This window comes from Plecotus auritus, assembly GCF_963455305.1.
Source record: "Plecotus auritus genome assembly, chromosome: 4".
NCBI lineage: Eukaryota > Metazoa > Chordata > Mammalia > Chiroptera > Vespertilionidae > Plecotus > Plecotus auritus.
This window is the reverse complement of record NC_137775.1, coordinates 130,033,219-130,039,623: the sequence shown is the minus strand read 5'-3', so window position 1 is coordinate 130,039,623 and position 6,405 is coordinate 130,033,219. Positions and strand designations below refer to the sequence as shown.

The 6,405-nt window shown below is 40.5% G+C and overlaps 1 pseudogene across 1 annotated transcript; it reads right to left on the bottom strand.

Annotated features, from left to right (window-relative positions):
• Positions 1-1,553: 1,553 nt before the first annotated feature.
• LOC308246816 (phosphoglycerate mutase 1-like) lies at positions 1,554-5,378 on the bottom strand (annotated as a pseudogene). Its single transcript has 2 exons — positions 5,299-5,378; positions 1,554-2,188 (listed from the first exon to the last, which is right to left on the bottom strand). The product of its transcript is annotated as a phosphoglycerate mutase 1-like (transcript).
• Between the last annotated feature and the right edge of the window lie 1,027 nt (positions 5,379-6,405).

The following is a 6,405-nucleotide window of genomic DNA, read 5'->3' as shown; positions in this document are numbered from 1 at the left end:
CTTAAAAGCTTGGTAGAACTTGTCTATAAATTGTTTGAAATGAGCCTTTTAAAGGATAGATCTTTGATTACTTATTCAATTAATTTTATAGTTATTGAATTATTCTGTTTTCTATTTCTTATTTCTCCTTAAATCAATATAGAAATTTAAATTTTTCTGAAAAATCATCCATTTCTTCTGTATTTTCAAACATATTGCTATAAAATTTATATAATCTTTTATAATTTAAAGAAACTACTGTTGGACCTTTAGTTTGTTCACTTTCTTTTTTAAGGTTTGTTTTTTATCTTTATAAAATTGCCAAAAAATTATTTTACTATTTTTTAAAAAAATTCATTTTTGTTTATATTGATAAAGCCTACTATATTTATATTCTGTTTCATCAACTTCTGCTTTTACTTTTATAATACTTCCTCTTTACTTTTGTGTTCTTTTCAAAAATGTCTTGTAATGAATGACTAGTTTATTTTTTAACTTTATTTTTAATTTTTCTTATTTTCTCATAAATATATTTAAGACTGTAAGTTTTCCTTGCTCACACCCCACAGGGCCATTCACTTTTCAATAATTTGTAATTTCTGCATCAATTTCTTTTTTTTTTTTAATTGCACATCACTTTTGTTATACTGATCTGGAAAAAAAAATTTAGTAGTTATGCACAAAATGCAGACTGGACGCAAGTGCAGGGCCACGCAATGGGAACAGGATTCAGAACTCAGACACAGTGAGAGACACCCCTGGACATGTTCAAGAGGCATTTCACTGCCAGGAAACAATGAGGCAGGGGCGGGATTCCAGAACACACAGCAGGATGACTCCTACGCCTCAGAGTCAAGGAGCTCATCCCACCTTGGTGTGAGGAATGGCTCTTTTGTGATGGCCACATGGGGGAATAGTTCAACCACCACTAGAAACCCCAGAAGGGTGTTTGCTTTCTATTATTCTATATAACTTTACTTTCTTTTATGTAAAAGTAAATGCAACACATCAACAGTCAGGATTGATCCCAATCTTCTGGAACCAGTGTTTCAGGGGTCAGGGAGGAAATGTTTGTTGGAATCACCACTCATTCATCTTTGAATGACCAGAGGCCCCCCCCTTCACCCCGCCCCCAGCCACCTGACTACAGAATAGCACAGGGCTGCTCATGGGAACACAGGTAGGCTCTCTCGCCTCTCCTCATTGGTCACGCCTTAGCATGGCTCCTCCCTATCCCCCTACTCCAACAGGTCTTTAGTAGTAAACAAAGCACTAGCTAAAAAATGGAGTTACTACCTCTGGACTCTCTTAGGTAAGAGTCTTCCCTCAGTTTAGACTGAGGACCCATGCCCCAGAGGTGCCATTCTGATGAGATTGCATGAAGGGAGTGGGTGCCAGAGACAAAATGGCTAAACCAAAATTGGGAGCCACCAGTCCCCATCTGCAGCTACAACCTAAGATGCCTACAGATGTGGTCAGTGTGACCTGTGCACAGGAGAGATGCAGAGGAATGGGGTGTGAGGGAGGGTGTCCTTGGGGAAGTCGTCAGCCTGCTCACCTCCATGTCCTGGCCTTCACGTGCTGGCCTGGCCCTGGGCAGCCACAGCCTCCATGGCTTTAGTGTGGTTTCTTCTTCCCCCAGGAACTTCATGGGCTTGATGGGCTTCAAGTTTGTCCAATTCATAGGCAATGGGCATACCAGTTGGCAGGTTCAGCTCCATGACAGCCTCCTCAGAAAGTCCCCCCCTCCCCCAGAGTCTGACAATGCCCCAGAGGCTGTTGCCATGGGCTGCAATCAGTACCGTGTCCCCTCCTTGATGGGGGAACAATTTCTTCATTCCCAAAGGGCAGAGCTCTGGCAAGGGTGTCCTTCAGACTCTCCCAGGAGAGTGGCTGATCTTCACTGAGGTCTGCAACCTGCGACCTTACTGATGTGATTGTAGAAGGGACGGTCGGGCTCCATCAGTGGTGGGATATCATAGGAGCGCCTCCAGGCGCTTACCTGGCCTCTCCATGCTTGGCAGCAGTTTCTGCTTTTTTAAGGCCAGTCAGACCCCCACAGTGCCGCTCATTGAGAGGCCACGTCCGCACCACAGGCAGCCACATGTGGTCTAAGGCATCCAGCACTGCCCAGAGGGTCCGAATTGCTCTCTTCTGCACTGAGGTGAAGCAGATGTCAAACTCCCAGCCGGCATCTCCCAGCGCCTGCCTGCGCCTTGCGTTTCTTCAGGTTCCATGCTCTGGCCCTGCGGGATTAGCACTGGCTCACAGGCGCCCATGGCGATGGTTCCAAGTGCCCTGCAGACTGGGACTCACTGAGATTCCGGAGTCTCAATTTCCTTTTTAAGCCAAGAATGATCAGAAGTGTGTTTTATATTTTAGAGGGACTTGAATTTCCTTTATCACCAAGAAAAGGCACAGCAATGCTAAAATACTTAACATTGCTGACTGTATACCTAAACATAGTTAAGATGGTAAATTTAATGCAATGTATATTTTAGGACAATTTTTAAAAAATTTAATGCAAAAATAGGTAAGTAGATTTCTGGGTGGCCTCAATGTAACCACAAAAATCTTTCAAAATGGAAGAGGAGGCAGAAGTACAAGTGAGCTGGTAGCATTGGGAGGACTTGCCCATCCTTGCGAACTGTGAATATAGAGAAAGGAGCCAGGAGCTGAGAAATGCAGCAGTCAGTCTGCAGAAACCGGGAAAGCAGGGCACAGATGCTCCCCCAGAGTCTCCAGGAAGGAAAGCAGCCCTGCCTTGATTTTAGCCAGGCCTGTTTCAGAATTCAACCTCCAGAACCGAAAGAGAATAAATTTGTATTGTTTTCAATATATAAGGGCACTTTTAACAAATCCAATTGAACAGATTTTAAGAGAGGCTATAGTAGTGCAAATTATTTTAAAAAATATATTTTTATTGATTTCAGAGAGGAAATGAGAGTTAGAGAGAGATAGAAACATCAAGGATGAGAGAGAATCATTGATTGACTGCCTCTTGCACACCCTCTCACTGGGATTGAGCCCACAACCTGGGTATGTGCCCTGATTGGGAATCAAACTGTGACCTCCTGATTTATAGGTTGACGCTCAACCACTGAGCCACGACAGCCGGGCTAATAATGTAAATTCTAATGAACTTTTATTAGCAACAGTTAACCCCTGAAATTCATACGAGATATAGCATTAGTATTAGCCCCTTTCTAGATCTGCAATCTAGTGATGCATATGCCTGACATATAAGCCATAGGGAAAATTCTTCCTGAAAGATACTCAGAGCCTCTTGTCCTCTTGTCACCCTTTTGTACAAACAGTGCAGAGAGCACCATCCAAGTTCTTCACTGAGAAAATGGAAGCTGAAGAAAGTTAGGCTCCTAGACCTCAGGATCTCAGTGGTGGGTGAGGGGCAGAATCTCCTAGATCAGGGCTATTTATTCCCACCATCCTAACTGAGCTCTCCAGAACCCACTCCATATGGCCAGTATCAAAACACAAAGCCCCTGGGACCAGTGCCAGTGAGGCCCAAAGAGCAAGTACTCAGGAAACATTAACCTGAAACACTATTAAACCTTTCATCTGCAGTGATTAGAATGGTAGTGAGAGTGTAAGCTGAGGGGAGAGAGAGAGAGAGAGAGGGGGAGAGAGAGAGAGAGAGAGAGAGAGAGAGAGAGAGAGAGAGAGAGAGAGAGAGAGACCACAGCTCACCAGCCTCTTTGCCTTCATCAGGGCTTAAGGGAATTGTTCCTGGAAATGTGTACAGAGCCTTTGCCACTGTGTCCCAGATGTATTCCACCTGCTTATCCTTTGAACTTTAGATTGCATTAGAAGAGCTAACATTTGCTGGTTTGGAAGGAGGCTGAGCCTCTTCTCCCCTCATCTTCAAGGCCATCTGAGAAAGGTCTGAGAATAAGAATGATTCCTTTAATAAATGGAGACAGAGCCTCATCTCACCAACAATGTTTTCATCAGTCTTCCACTTTATTGTTTTTAAAAAGGAATTCAACGTGATTTTCAGGTTTGGTACAATTCCTCTGACCTATGATTCCTCTGACCTATGATTCTCCAAGTTCATAGGTAAGGGCAGGACTTTTTGGCCTACCAGATGGGGAAACTGAGGCAGGGATGGGGAGAGTGATGAAGTCAAAGTTACTCAAGATTAGAAAGAGCAGAATTTTAAAATCTCTGATTCCTAATGAGTTGATAAGACACTAAACCGGTGGGTTTCCGATTTCCCCCTTTTTTCCCCTCAGTGAATCCTTGGTTTCTTAGAATAATTATCACCTACACTGCATTTACAGCTCTCTTTCTACAAGGCACAAAACGAGGATGAAGATGAACTCCACGTGCTTAAAACAGGAGCAACACTTTCTCTCCTACCCTGCCCCCCCCCCTCAAATTATCCAAATAATTTCTGCAGTCCCTAAGTCCTGTAAAGTCCTCTTTTAAAAGTTTACATTTTTGGTGTGAAAATGCTATTGCAACTGTGATTCTGGGGCCAAAAATATTTGCATACAATATTTAATAGGACTTTTACAATAATCTTTACAAACTTTTATATAATCTTTTGTATAATCTTTACAAACTACTTTCTTATGTAATCTTCCTCAGAAAGCAGTTTACTTAAGAAGGCAGTTTATCAAAGTTGTAAGTTGTTAAGAAGTTACTAAGGAAAATCATTTATGTGCAAAATAAAATATTGATCAAATGGTTATAACTTGAAGCGAGCTCTCACATAAAAGAAAAATAAAATGCAAAGATATAAAGGCACCCAAGTGAAAAGGAATCTAGAAATAGAATTGATTACTAAGGGTTGTTTTGTTTGGTTTTTTTTTTGTTGTTTGTTTTTTTATGAAGGGCTGAAATGCCTTCCCTGGCCATAATCTCCTCCTTTTCCTGCTCCATGGAGAGAATCAATAAAAACACCTGAAACTTATAAGGAACTACTTCAGCAGAAGCTGTGAGAAAGGGGAGTCATTGAAGTGATTCTTTAAGCTAAAGCAATAGCCAAGAGTTGATGGAAGCTGTGAAAACAATGTTTCACCCTAAGGCAGAAAAGCCATGGATGTGAGCCATCTTACATGTTATATGACTTTAACATAAGGATTAAAGAGAAATGACAAAGACATTTTAAAACCAAGTCTTGGGAAAATAAACTGTGTTATGAATGATCATTTTTAGAATTTATAAAAAAATGAACTGAGTTTTGCCACATAGCAAAGTTTTTTCCAACTATGGTCCATAAATTAGTGCATCTGAAGAAAAGGGTACTAGAGATGGAATGCCACTGTTCACCTATTCAAGCATTTCCCATTCTACCTGAATATACCATGAGACTGTATTCCCCTCTCCGATTTACAGTTAGGTGTTATTTCTAGATTGAGTTCAGCCACTACCATAATACGCTGTAAACTCTCTCATGTACTAATATATCACATTCTCAATCTTATTTCTCTCTCTCTCTTTCTTTCTTTCTTTCTTTCTTTCTTTCTTTCTTTCTTTCTTTCTTTCTTTCTTTCTTTCTTTCTTTCTGTCTAGATATATGGTTTTTCCATAGAGGATTCTCAGTCCTTACAAGATGACAGGACCATAAAATGTAAGGAGTCTTAGTCCCTAATTCTCTATGTAGGAAGCTGCCAATTTGGTTCGGGATATGAGTGAGAAATGAACCTTTTATGTGTTAACTATTTGAGGTTTGAAGGTTGTTATGAGGATAGGCTACCTTGATTAATACAATACATATTAAAATGACACAGTCCTTGTTCCATTCTAAGGTATATTGGAATAGGATCCAGAAATCTGAAATTCTTAACAAGTTCTCCAGGTGATTCTACCCACATTGAAGTTGGAAAACCGTTTTATTCTTTGATTTTTTAAAAAGGTATGCATATATATCAAAATGAAATATTTCTGAAGTTGAAGTGTTCAAAGAGTTTTAAATCTATTAGAACAATGCATTTGTAACAATGTTAATCTTGTTTTCAATGCCACACTTAGTTTAAATCATGTAGGTCAGAGTATGCAGCATTTATCTAACAAATACGTAGTAAGCACCCCCTATATTGCAGGAAATATAGTAGATGCGGAGATACTTGGTTTACAATATAGCCACATTCCTTGCTCCCGCAAAGCCTCCTATGGATATAGATAAATATAATATATTGTGATAAGTAGAAATACCTGGTGCTCTAAGAGCAAATATAAAAAACATTTAACCCAGGTGTGATGGCTTTAAGGAAGACATCTCAACTAAAGCATGAAGGATGAATAGGAATTAGCCTGATGGAAGGGAAGAGGAAAGAGGGAGGGAAAAATGTTATTACAGGTAGGCAAACAGTATGCACTAAGATCAAAATGAGAGAATATGCAACACAGTGTTAAGATGGGCATGATGAGAGCTGGGGCTAGAGAACTAAGTATGGCCAG